Below are 12,313 nucleotides of genomic sequence, written 5' to 3'. Positions count from 1 at the left end.
CTGGGCTGTCCTGAGCTTTACAATAAGCCCTTCTAGTTTTAACCTTTCAAATGGCAGCTTTAACCCTTTGCCTCATTCAAAGCAGAAGGGTTACAAATATTCATTACTTAGTTAAATGCTACCCACTGCAAACCAAAGAGGTCAGCATAATGCACTTTCCTAACTGCCCACATGGCTACTGAAACCTGTTCTCCACATGACCACAAAAAAGACCAAAACTGTGAAGGTTTGCCTAAATATTTGAACTCAGAATTTCCTCAGAGGAGAGCAACCTGGCAGCAAGGATTTTGAAGGAGTCTGTGCAATTGGTGCAGGCAAACGAACATATTGCGTATCTTTAAGCAAGGGTGATGTGTGATCTGGAGATGGGGAGGAATGGCACAAAATCCAACAAGGACACTGTTTCCTGGACATTGCTTTCACCAGGAGATCACAGAATGGTGTGGGTTGGGGGGGCCCTCTGGAGATCATCCAGTTCAACCCCCTTTCTAAAGCAGCACCACCTAGGTGGTGGGTTTGGAAAGAGAGAGGGAGACTCCATAACCTCTCTGAACAGCCTTTTCCAGGGCTGCAGTATCCTCACAGGGAAAAAGTTTTCCCTTATGTTTAAGTGGAACCTCCTCTGTTCTAGTTTGTGCCCATTGCCCCTTGTCCTGTCACTGGGCACCAGTGAAAAGAGCACAGCCCTATGCCCATGACCTCCATCCTCTGTCTCTTGCTGAGCATGGAGAAGATGCCCTCTGTCTGCTCTTCTCCAAGCTAAACAGCCCCATCTCTTTCAGTCTTTCCTCACAGAAATGCTCCAGGCCTCTCAGCGTCTTTGTGGCCTCTGTTGGACTCTCTCCAGCAGTTCCCTGTCTCTTTTGCACTGGGAAGGCCAGAACTGGATTTGAGTACTATGTAAAGTCTCTTCCATCTGTTTACCAGCAAGATGTATTCACATGGAGCGTGAAGAAGTGAACCTGAAGTACCTGCCTGAAGCAGACAGCAGTTTAGCTGCACTTCTTATATGCAGAGGAGTTCACTTCCCTTGGCCCGTGTGCTAAGCTTACAGTCTTGTGTGCTGGAGAAGTTCTGAGCTGCTCCAGCCTGTCTCTGAGAGAAGTTTGTTCTTCAAAAGTAGCAGACTTTGCTTTGGAGCTGCCTGCAAGGTGTGCAGGCTCAGCTTCCCTTCCCTCAGTCCTGCAACAGCTTGTGAACAAAGTTCCCCTAAAGTCTGATGCAGAGCCCACAGTTCAGCTGCCCTCCAGACTGGCTGAAGCTGATGGTCCCTGCAGCAGTGTTTGCTGTGCAGTGCTCAGACAAAGCTGCTGAACAGAACTGACTGGAAGACATCCAGAGGACTGGAAACGATGGCTCTCATGGAGCTCTTCCTGCCTGGCCACTTGGAGAATGCAGGGACCAGAGACAGACACAGAAGTTTTGGGTGATTAAGTGTGTCAAGCTGCTTTATCAGCTCACTCAGTAGTGAACCTTTGAGTTGATCCACCCACGGACTGCAGGAAAGGTGAGCCGCTGGAATCAGGGAATGACATTTCTCCCAGAAGAAGGGGCAAGCTGAGATGGGCTGCCCCTGCCACCTGCAGCCATGCAGAAGAGGGGAAGCTGCATGTTCAGAGCCACTCACAGGCAGATCAATGGCACCTATATCCTCACCTAAGAGGAGGGAAATACCAAAATCCACCATTACAAAACTCTTCTGGTAGGGCATAAATCCTGCCAGGCCAGTTTAACCCTTGCTCCACTCCTCCTGTTGTGGGTCCAGAAGTGGAGTTAGATGAGCAAGCAATAAGGGTTTGTTTCCAGCAAAGCTTTGAGGGCTAGAAGCTTAGCACTACATGTCAGGTGTCTTGTGCTGCCCCTCACCGTGCCTGTGCGCTCACAGGAGGCACCAAGCTTTTAATTCATTGGCCGGAACAACGTTACTGGTGTCTATTGGCCACTTTCACTTTCAAAATGAAGTGTGTAATGAGGGGTGACTTACAAACCACCTTCCTGCCTTTCTGCCTGTGGCCGTTTGAGCTGATCCTCTAGCTCAGACATAGAGGAGAGATGAACATTCCAGGGATAGGCCACATAAATGGCAAAAATAGATGAATTAATATAATTTCATTGGAGCATCAAGAACTTAATGTCTAGAAGCACAGTTTGTTCTCCCCCTTCTCCCGCTGGCTTCTGCTGCTTCAGCTTTGCCTATCTTCCCCAGCTGCTGTTTTGACTACTGCTCCACTGAGCCACCAACACATCCTCTCTCTTGGGGGAGCTTCCTTTGCCTCAGTGGTAGAATTCTCGCCTGCCATGCAGGAGACCCAGCTTCGATTCCCGGCCAATGCACCTAAGAAAGGGGAGCGAGGTGAGAGAGAGAGCAAAGACCCAGAAGCAGGAAGCAGCAGGAACCAAAACAGCAGCTGCGGAAGATAGGCAAAGCTGAAGCAGCAGAAGCCAGCAGGAGAAGGGGGAGAACAAACTGTGCTTCTAGACATTAAGTTCTTGATGCTCCAATGAAATTATATTAATTTATCTATTGTTGCCGTTTATGTGGCCTATCCCTGGAGTGTTCATCTCTCCTCTATGTCTGAGCTAGAGGATCAGCTCAAACGGCCACACTGCCTTTCCGCATTCGCTGCTCCTTAACTAGGAATCACAGGGCCACATGTATGTGGCTTGCCCTAGCAGCTCAGCAGCAGGAGCTCAGTTCTTCCCTCTGCCTGGAATGTTTTGTATTTTACCCCGGGATCATTATCATGAGTTGTGGAAGTGTCTTTGTACAGGAGACTTACTCAGGGACCAGAGCATTGCAAATACATCTGCTGGAGTTAATGCTGGGGCTCCATAAGCAGAGTTCCTTTCTTCACCTTCCTATTTTCCAAGTACTGCTTGTTTCAACTGTTTAATTCTGTGCAACCACTTCCTGTCAACAGAAAATCCAAAGAAGCCCAGGGAATTATCCCAAATTTTTGACTATTAACAATAAAATCAGTATTCACACAGAAATTAATATTCATCATTCACAGCAGGCTATTAATGGCTGATACAAAGTCTCTCTTGTCTTTCCTCAGCCAGCCTCCCAGCTTCCTTCTGCAGACTGTCCTGGAGTCTGGCATACCCCAAAATCCCTCTCTCTCTGGTTTGAATGGGAGAGGAAAAGGCACGAAAAACCTGTTCCCCCCCTGCCCTGCAGGCGTGGAGGGGGGAGCAAGGGGCTCTTCTGGCACGAGGGGTGCCCGTGCAGTGCCCACGCTGGGATCGGGCTGGGACTGGCTGTGGTCTTCACACCCAGGCAGTGGTAACTCTGCTCTGTGTCTAGGGAGGGTATAAATATTGGGGGACTTCCTGCCTTGGGGTGCCTGCCTGAGAGTTCTCCCCTGCCTGGATAGCTCCTGCAGAAGCAGTCCCCAGGCACTCTGAAGGACAAGCTCCTGAGGGACAGGACCATCCCTGCTTTGGAGGGCTCCCACCATAAGCACCCCCTTGATGCAGCTTGATAGGGCTCAACAAGCCTTGGAGGTCTTTTGAAAGGGAGCAAGGACAAGCCTCTGGGCTGCCCTTTCTCTCACACAGCCTGGCTCACCTGTGAGTAAACTTTTGGCTCAGCCTGATCAGCAGTGGGGAATGCTGTGTTTAGTAGCTTAGCCTTTTCCAGCTCCTGACTGCCCAAATAGTCCAATTTACCTACGGTGTCCTTGTGAGATCTTCTCAACCTAACTGAATCTGCTAACTACAACTCAGGTCATTTCTGGATGCAGTTTTGGGGGTGGGTTTCAGGAAAATAAAGTAACTCTGCTTTTCTGTACATCCCTGACTCGGCCACATTCATTCCCTGCCTCCACAGCACAGACCTTTAGGAAAGAGTTTCTGTGGCAGGCTGCAGCGGTGGACTCTCAGCTTGGCGCAATCTGCTGAGCGCTAACAGTCCCAGCAGCTGAGTGAGAGCGCTGGCTCGGAATGGTTGATTTTAGAGCATGTTGTTGTCAAGATGGATATCGAAACCAAATAATCCTCGGGCTGAAACTTTTTATACTCTGGAGCTTTTTCTCCCATGAATCCATGAGAGATTTGCCTTGATAGCTGCTATTAACACAAGTGGGAATTGCAAGCCAATACCCTATGCATTATTTGAAGAACTTATCTCAAAGCACTGCCCAAAGCAAATTTTTATGATGGTTTGCCCCCCCTGGGAGCAGGGATTTCTAATGGCAACAACTGAAAGAGACCCTAATCTATATTTTAGTTCTGGGAATAAGAGCACTGTTGTATGCCTTCGGTTATTATGCTGCTGAACTTGAACTCCAAATTGTTTCCTGCTTGAAGAAATATTTGAGGTAGTTTTACTGAAATTATTATAATACTTTAAAGTTTCTAAACTATTTAGGTATTGTCTCATATTTCAGCCTCTCTTCCCATTCCTCGGTGGCGCTCTGTGTAACATGCATCTTTAACAGCACTTCACCAGAGCCCCTGGAAGCCACCGCGCAGAGCAGCACTCCTGCAGATAGGCCTTCAAAGTGGTGTTTTTCTAATAGCTGTACATTTGCAAGGTCCTGCACCTGGGTCAGGGCAATCTCAATCACAAACCCAGGCTGGGTGAGGAGTGCCTGAGAGCAGCCTGGAGGAGAAGGCCTTGGGGGTGTCAGTTGGTGCCAAAGTGCCCAGCAGCCAGCACTGGTGGCTGGCAGCCCAGAGGCAGGTGTGTGCTGGCTGCAGCCAGAGCAGGGAGAGCAGCAGCACAGGGAGGGGATTCTGCCCCTCTGCTCTGCTCAGACCTCACCTGCAGCACTGCCTCCAGTCCTGGAGAACCCAGCACAAGAGGCACCTGGAGCTACTGCAGAGGATACAGAGGAGGCCATGAAGATGATCAGAGGGCTGGAGAACCTCCCCTATGGGCACAGGCTGAGGGAGCTGGGGTTGTTCAGCCTGGAGAAGGCTCCAGGGAGATCTTAGAGCAGCCTTCCAGTACCTGAAGGGGCTCCAGGAGAGCTGGGGAGGGACTTTTGACAAGGGCTTGGAGTGCCAGGATGAGAGACAATGGCTTTGAGCTGGGAGAGGAGAGAGTGAGACTGGAGATGAGGGAGAAATTGTTTGCAGTGAGGGTGGTGAGACACTGGCACAGGTTGCCCAGGGAGGTTGTGGCTGCTCCCTCCCTGGAGGTTTTCAAGGCCAGGCTGGATAAGGCCTTGAGCAACCTGGGCTGGTGGGAGGTGTCTCTGCCCATGGCAGGGTCCTGGAAATGTAAAGTCCCTTCCATCCCAACCCATTCTGTGGTTCCATGGCCATGGCAGGGGATTGGCACTGGATGGTATTTAATGCCCTTTCCAACCCAGCCCACCCTAGGATTCTCTGTGGCGCCATTAGTTCTCACTGAGTTGGCAGTCAAACGACTCAGTCGCCTTGTCTGGATGCAGAGCGCCTGCCTCTTGACCCACAGAGGGTCTGCAGCTCCACAGAACCTGCCCCATCTTCTTGTGTGCTCTGGGAGTTGTATTTGCCTGAACCAGGACACTGCCTCAACAGCAGAAAGTCCACTGACCCTGGACAGATTTCATAGAGTCACAGGATGGCTCAGGTTGGAAGGGACTTCAGATCCATTCCAGTCCCCCTGTCATGGGCCTCTCAACTAGCCCAGCCTGTCCGAGGTCTTGTCCTACCTGGCCTTCAACATCCCCAGGGAGGGGACATCCACAGCCTCCCTGGGCAGCCTGTTCCACGGGCTCACCACCCTCACACTGAACAACTTCTTGCTCAGATCTGCCTCAGCTTCAAACCATTCTCACTTGGCCTGTCTCTAGACACCTTCAGGAAAAGTCTTCCTGCAGCCTTCCTGCAGGATCCCTTCTAGCACTGGCAGGCAGCTCCAAGCTCCCCCTGGAGCCTTCTCCTCTCCGGGCTCCCCAGCAACCTCAGCCTGTTCTCCCAGCAGAGCTGCTCCAGCCCTTGGAGCATCTTTGTGGCCTTCTCTGGCCTCACTCCAGCAGCTCTGTGTCCTTCTTGTGCTGGGGACAGCAGAACTGGAGACAGGGTTGGAGGTGAGGTCTGAGCAGAGCAGAGCCCAGGGGCAGAATCCCCTCTCCTGCCCTGCTGCCCACACTGCTCTGGCTGCAGCCAGCACACAGCTGCCTGCTGGGCTGCATGAGGGCTCTGCTGGCTCCTGATGAGCTGCTCAGCACCCAGCAGCCCCAGGTCTCTTTCTTCCACTCTCAACCCACTCTGCACCCAGCCTGTTTCATGACAGGGATATTCTGATGTCATTTCCACTGGCTTCCACCTCGGGAATTTGCTCGCCAAGGCAATAAATTGGGAAAGAAGCCTAGATCACTATGCTGGAAATTGATGTGCATACATCCCATCATTTCTGGCCCTAGAAAACAGGTTGCTGTGTATGCTGAACATCTGCATAACAATGTTGTGTACAGAACAGTCTGCCATGAGTTTCCTGCATTAAAAAGCAATCTCTCTGAACTGTTCTAAGGTTTGCTCCATTATTTCTCACAGCAGCAGAACTCCTCCTGACTTATTAAAACCTGAGGGCCTCTCACATGCTGGGCTCTAATCAATAACCCCTGTGCCAACTGATGTTATTCTGCATGTCAAGTCATATTGCTACAATTCTGGCTCTGGGATGTTACAAAGCTCCAGCTTGTGTTATTTTGGTGTTTTCTGCCTTCTGAGCACTGACTCAGGGATTGTTGCTTACAGCTTGAGCAACAGGGGGAAAAATGACACAGAACACAACACAAATCTTCTTCCTTCCCTTTCTAACAGAAGGCAAAAGCAGACCAACAACGGCAAGAGGAAGGAAAATGCTGCTCTGGTGTTCCTGCCTGGCCTCAGACATGCTACGCAAACTAAACCTTTGGCTGAGGCACTTGCAGCATCACTCAGGCACAGCAGCTTAGTGCCAGACCTGCCCCACTGGCACACACCAGGCCACCCACCCACCACACCTGACGCTGGCAGATGAACTCAGGCACTGCAGCCTTCAGCCAGATTACCTTGGAGATACAGTAAGGAATAACCTCAATGTTATTTAGGGGAATTCTTTCTCTCTGTTGAGGAAGTTAGGGGAGGGCCCTTTTGAAGGCAGGAGATAGAAGAAGGGAATAATCAGGGGTAATGTTATAAGTTTTATGGTAGAGCTCCACAAGGGAGTGGTGAGGTCAGGAGAAGGACTGTCCTCACTCTGCACTACAGAAGCCAACTCCAGTACTCTTCAGGGATCGGCTGTTTAAAGCTGGTTTTGTTAACCTAATGTATTTACATGTATCCAGAGACAGGAAAGGGTCTCTGTTGCCATTTGGGTTTTGACAAGGGGTCTGCTATTTAGTTCTCATACATTCCTTCATTAATGGCTTGGACATTGCAGGAAGAGAAGACAAGACACCAGGAATGTGGTTTAAGTAGGCCGTGACTTCATAAATAACACATCTGGGAACCAGCTGGCAACGGCTCGTCCAGTGCAGGTCACACTTCCCTTAATCCAGAGCACGTGGTGGCAAGCTGCCATCAGCCCCCCACCCTGCTAACGTGGCCTGAGCATCGCCCCTGGGAGCCATGGGCCCCCTTCCCCTGAAGAGGACTGCAAAGGGGAAAAGGAGGCTGCATCCCAACTCAGATGTAGCCCTGATCTTCTCTGCGGTCTCCTCTTCCCTCTGCACTCCTGCCTGGGGCTTAGCAGAAAGTGTTCTCCCCAGCCCATCGTTTTCTGCACTAGAGGTTGGCTGCAGCAAGGCAATGGCTGTGTCAGTAATTGCTTCCATCAGAGCAGCCAGCATCATCTCCCCTCTCTGCTGAGCCCAGAGAGCTGAGCAGAACACAGAGCTCAGCTGAATGCACGCTCCCAGCACACTCATCTGATTTTTCTCTTCAGTTAATTTATAAATCAGCCAAATTGCTTCTGTGATTGCCTCAACTTTCTGGTGTGGTGTCCCAAAACCACACTAAACTTGCTGTAACTTGACCTGGCTCTACTTAAGATCTCTTTTCCTCACCTCAACCCTGCCATTATTTCTCCCCTCCTTGTGTTGGTTGTATCATGATTTGTCTTGGTCTGCACTTGTTGCCTTTTCCCCATCTGAATGAATCAGAGTCCTCTTCTGCCCCACAGCTTTGCCACCTCAGCTGGCCCGAAAGCTAAGGGAGCAGCCTGCAGAACACCAGCTTCCTGACGCATCTCCAAGGCACACTTTGAGCCAGACAGCAGCTTTACAGCCTGACACATCCCTCTGGAAAGCAGCCTCAGCACCGGCACAGCTGAGCCTGCCCCCTTCACATTCACCTGCTGTCTCGGGTAGCAGCAGCCCCAGCCCCAGGCTTTGGGCCCTGTTGCCATGCCTGCCACTTCATCTGGAATGAAGAACCCCATTACAGATCTCTGACTTTAGAATAAAGTCAAATCCCTTTGTGAGCTAAGAGCCTCCCAGGGGAGGTGCCAGGGACACACACCAGCTGGCCTCTGTCCTTGTCACGTCTCCAGAGACGCTCTGGTGCTGGCGCAATGCTGAGAGGTGCTGCAGCACTCATACCTCAGCCCAGTGCCAACACAGCATTGGGTAGGCTGGAGAAGGCCTCCACGCCATCTGGTCCAACCATCAGCCCAACACCACCGTGCCCACTAAAGCAAGTGCCATGGCCACACAGCTCTTGAACACCTCTAGGAGTGGTGACTCCACCTGCAAGCGCAGGGTCCTGCACCTGGGACGCAACAATCCTCACTGTCAGTACAGGCTGGGGGAGGAGGTGTTAGGGAGCAGCCCTGAGGAAAGGACCTGGGGGTGCTGGCGGGTGAGAAGCTGCACATGAGCAGACAGTGGGAGCTTGCAGCTCAGAATGCAAACCACATCCTGGGCTGCATCAAAAGCGGATTCTGCTGCTTCCCTCTGCTCTGCTGAGACCTCACCCTCAGAACTGCATCCAGTTCTGGAGCCCTCAGTACAGGAAGGGCATGGACCTGATGGAGTGGGTACAGAGGAGGAGACAAAAACCATCGGAGGGTTGGAGCAGCTCTGCTACAATGCCAGGCTGAGGGAGCTGGGGGCATTTCGTCTGGAGAGGAGAAGGCTCCAGGGAGACCTTATTGTGGCCTTCCAGTATCTGAAGGGAGCTACAAGAAAAATGGAGAGGGACTTTTTAGGGTGTTGGGTAGTGGCAGAACTGGAATAATGGAGCAAAACTAGAAGTGGGAAGATTCAAATTGCATGTTAGGAAGAAGTTCTTTACCATGAGGGTGGCCAGAGACTGGCACAGGCTGCCCAGGGAGGTGCTGGAAGCCTCATCCCTAGAGGTTTTTGAGGCCAGGCTGGATGTGGCTCTGAGCAACCTGATCTAGTGTGAGGTGTCCCTGCCCATGGCAGAGGGGTTGGAGCTGGATGATCCTTGACATCTCTTCCAACCCTGACAGTTCTGTGATTCTTGAGAAACTCTGCAACTAGGCCCCCCTCAGGCCTACTTCAGGCTAACATCAACTCCTCTGCAGCTCCCAAACCAGCAATGAGCAGTACTGATGCCAAAGGCAATGGCAGGCTGCCCTGGGCTCTCCACAGAAAGATGGACACCTGGCACATTTTATCTCAGATTCTCTTTGGCCACTTGCAGAAGGGCAGTGAAATTGCCCATGCTGCTTACATGGCTCTGGAGCTGGGACAGAACAATGCACCAGTACAGGCTGGGAGGTGATCTGCTGGAGAGCAGCCCTGTGGAGAGGGACCTGGGAGTGCTGGTGGACAGCAAGCTCTGCATGGCACAGCAATGTGCCCTGGTGGCCAAGAAGGGGCATTAAGAAGAATGCCCAGCAGATCCAAGAAGGTTCTTCTCCCCCTCTACTCTGCCCTGATGAGACCTCACCTGGAATACTGCATCCAGTTCTGGGCTCCCTAGTTCAGTAGGGACAGGGATCTACTGGAGACAGTCCATGGGAGGGCTCCAAAGATTATTAAGAAGAGGATGAGAGCCATGGGGCTGTTTGGTTTGGTGAAGAGAAGGCTGAGAGGGGATCTGAGCAATGTCTAACAATAGCTGAGGGCTGGGGTCAAGAAGCAAGGGGCAGGGACAGCCTCTGCTCACTTGTGCCCTGCCATAGGACAAGAGCACTGGATGGAAGCTGCAGCACAGGAGGTTCCACCTCCACACAAGGAGGAACTTCTTGAGTGTGAGGGTCCCAGGGCACTGGCATAGGCTGCCCAGAGAGGCTGTGGAGTCTCCTCTGGAGCCTTTCCTGCCCTGTCTGGATGTGTTCCTGTGTGACCTGTGCTGGATTCTGTGGCCCTGCTCTGGCAGGGGATTAACCTCGATGATCTCCAGGGGTGCCTTCCAACCCCTAACACCCTGTGAGCCTGTCATGACTCTGCTCCTGCTCTTAAAAAAAGTACATAAAATCAAGTGCTCCGTTTAGGAGATTGGGTCATGACCCTAAACAGCAGCTGGGGGAGCATCAAAGGGAATGCTAAGAATATTTTGTGAAGAAAGGTTGGGCCAGATTATCCTTGAGGTCCCTTCCAACCTGGTGTTTATGATTCACAGGATCACAGCATGGCTCAGGTTGGAAGTGACCTCAGAGCTCATCTGCTGCAACCTCCCTGCCATGGGCAGGGACACCTCTCAACTAGACTCCGTTGCTCAAGTCTTCTTCCAGACTGACCTTGAACACCCCCAGGCAGGAAGCAGCCACAGCCTCCCTGGGCAACCTGTGCCAGACTCTCACCACCCTCACAGTGCAGAACTTCTTCCTCAGCTCCAGTCTAACCCTGCTCTGCCTCAGCTTCAAACCAGCCCCCCTGGGCCTGTCTCTAGACACTCTCAGCAAAAGTCTCTCTGCAGCCTTCCTGCAGGATCCCTTCAGCTATTGGCAGACAGCTCTAAGGTCCCCCTGGAGCCTTCTCCTCTCCAGGCTTCACACCCTCAGCTCCCTCAGCCTATCCTCACAGCAGAGCTGCTGCAGCCCTTGGAGCATCTTTGTGGCCTCCTCTGGCCTCACTCCAGCAGCTCTGTGTCCTTCTCATGCTGGGGACAGCAGCACTGGAGGTGAGATCTGAGCAGAGCAGAGCCAAGGGACAGAATCCCCTCTCTTGCCCTGCTGCCCACACAAATGTATCAAGTCTTAGATTTTGGGGGGGGCTGTTTGCTTGTTTTGAATATTGCTGTGGTCCTAATGATTTTCACAATACTAACAGCTTCAGTGAGCAGTTGTTCTAGAATGCAGCTGACCCAACTGGAGCAGCACTGAGCAGAGGCTCATTCACTATTTTCAGTTTGCTGGAAGCATCCCAAACTTAAGTGGCTGAAATAATAAGAAAGCAGCAACGTTTTGTTCCTTGAGGAACTGCTGTGCTGAAGAGAATCACAGAACCACAGAATGTCAGAGGCTGGAAAGGCTCTCCAAAGCTCATCCAGTCCAACCCCCCTGCCACAGCAGGATCACCTAGAGCAGATCACACAGGAACACCGCCAGGAGGGTTTTGAATACCTCCACAGAGACTCCACACCCCACCCCGGGCAGCCTATTCCAGTGCTCTGTCACTGAAAAAATTCCTCCTCATGTTTCCATGGAATTTCCTATGCCTCAGCTTCCACTACTGGGCATCACCCAGCAGAGCCTGGCTCCAGCCTCCTGGCACTCACCTGCACACCTTTATCAACATGAATGAGGTCACCTCTCAGGCTCCTTCTCTCCAGGTCCCAGCTCCTTCAGGCTCTCCTCCTAAGGAAGATGTTCCACTACCTTTATCATCTTTGTGGCTCTGTGCTGGACTTTCTCAAGCAGTTCCCTGAGGTCCTTCTTGGAACTGAAGGGCAGCCCAGAACTGGACAGAGTACTCCAGATGTGGCCTCAGCAGGGCAGGAAAACCTCTATGGATTCACTACCCACAGCCCTTCTAATCCACCCCAGAATGACATTGACCTTCTTGGCCACCAGAGCACATTGCTGTCTCAGGGTTAACCTCCCACCCACCAGGACCCCCAGGTCCTTTTCCCCTTCCCTGCCTTCCACCAGGTCAGTCCCCAACCTATCCTGCTCCCTGGGGTTGTTCTTTCCCAGGTGCCAGTCTCTACCCCTGCTCTTGTTAAATTTGATTCCATTTCTCCCTGCCCAACCTCCCAGCCTTTCTAGTTCACTGTGGTGCCTACTTCCACACAAGCTTAGCCTTTAGCCAGTCCATGTTGTTGATCCACATCACAATGGTCTGTGCTTTTGTAGCCTGCACACATCTGGGGCTGATCTAGCCCAAACCCTGGGCTCCTCACTGAAGGGCAGAATCAGAGATTCTCTTGGGGAGGTTCAGAGCAGATCCGAGTCAGAAACTCTTTCCGATGGGCACAGTGA

Source organism: Pogoniulus pusillus, chromosome 14 (genome assembly GCF_015220805.1).
Source record: "Pogoniulus pusillus isolate bPogPus1 chromosome 14, bPogPus1.pri, whole genome shotgun sequence".
NCBI lineage: Eukaryota > Metazoa > Chordata > Aves > Piciformes > Lybiidae > Pogoniulus > Pogoniulus pusillus.
This window is presented reverse-complemented; position numbering follows the sequence as displayed.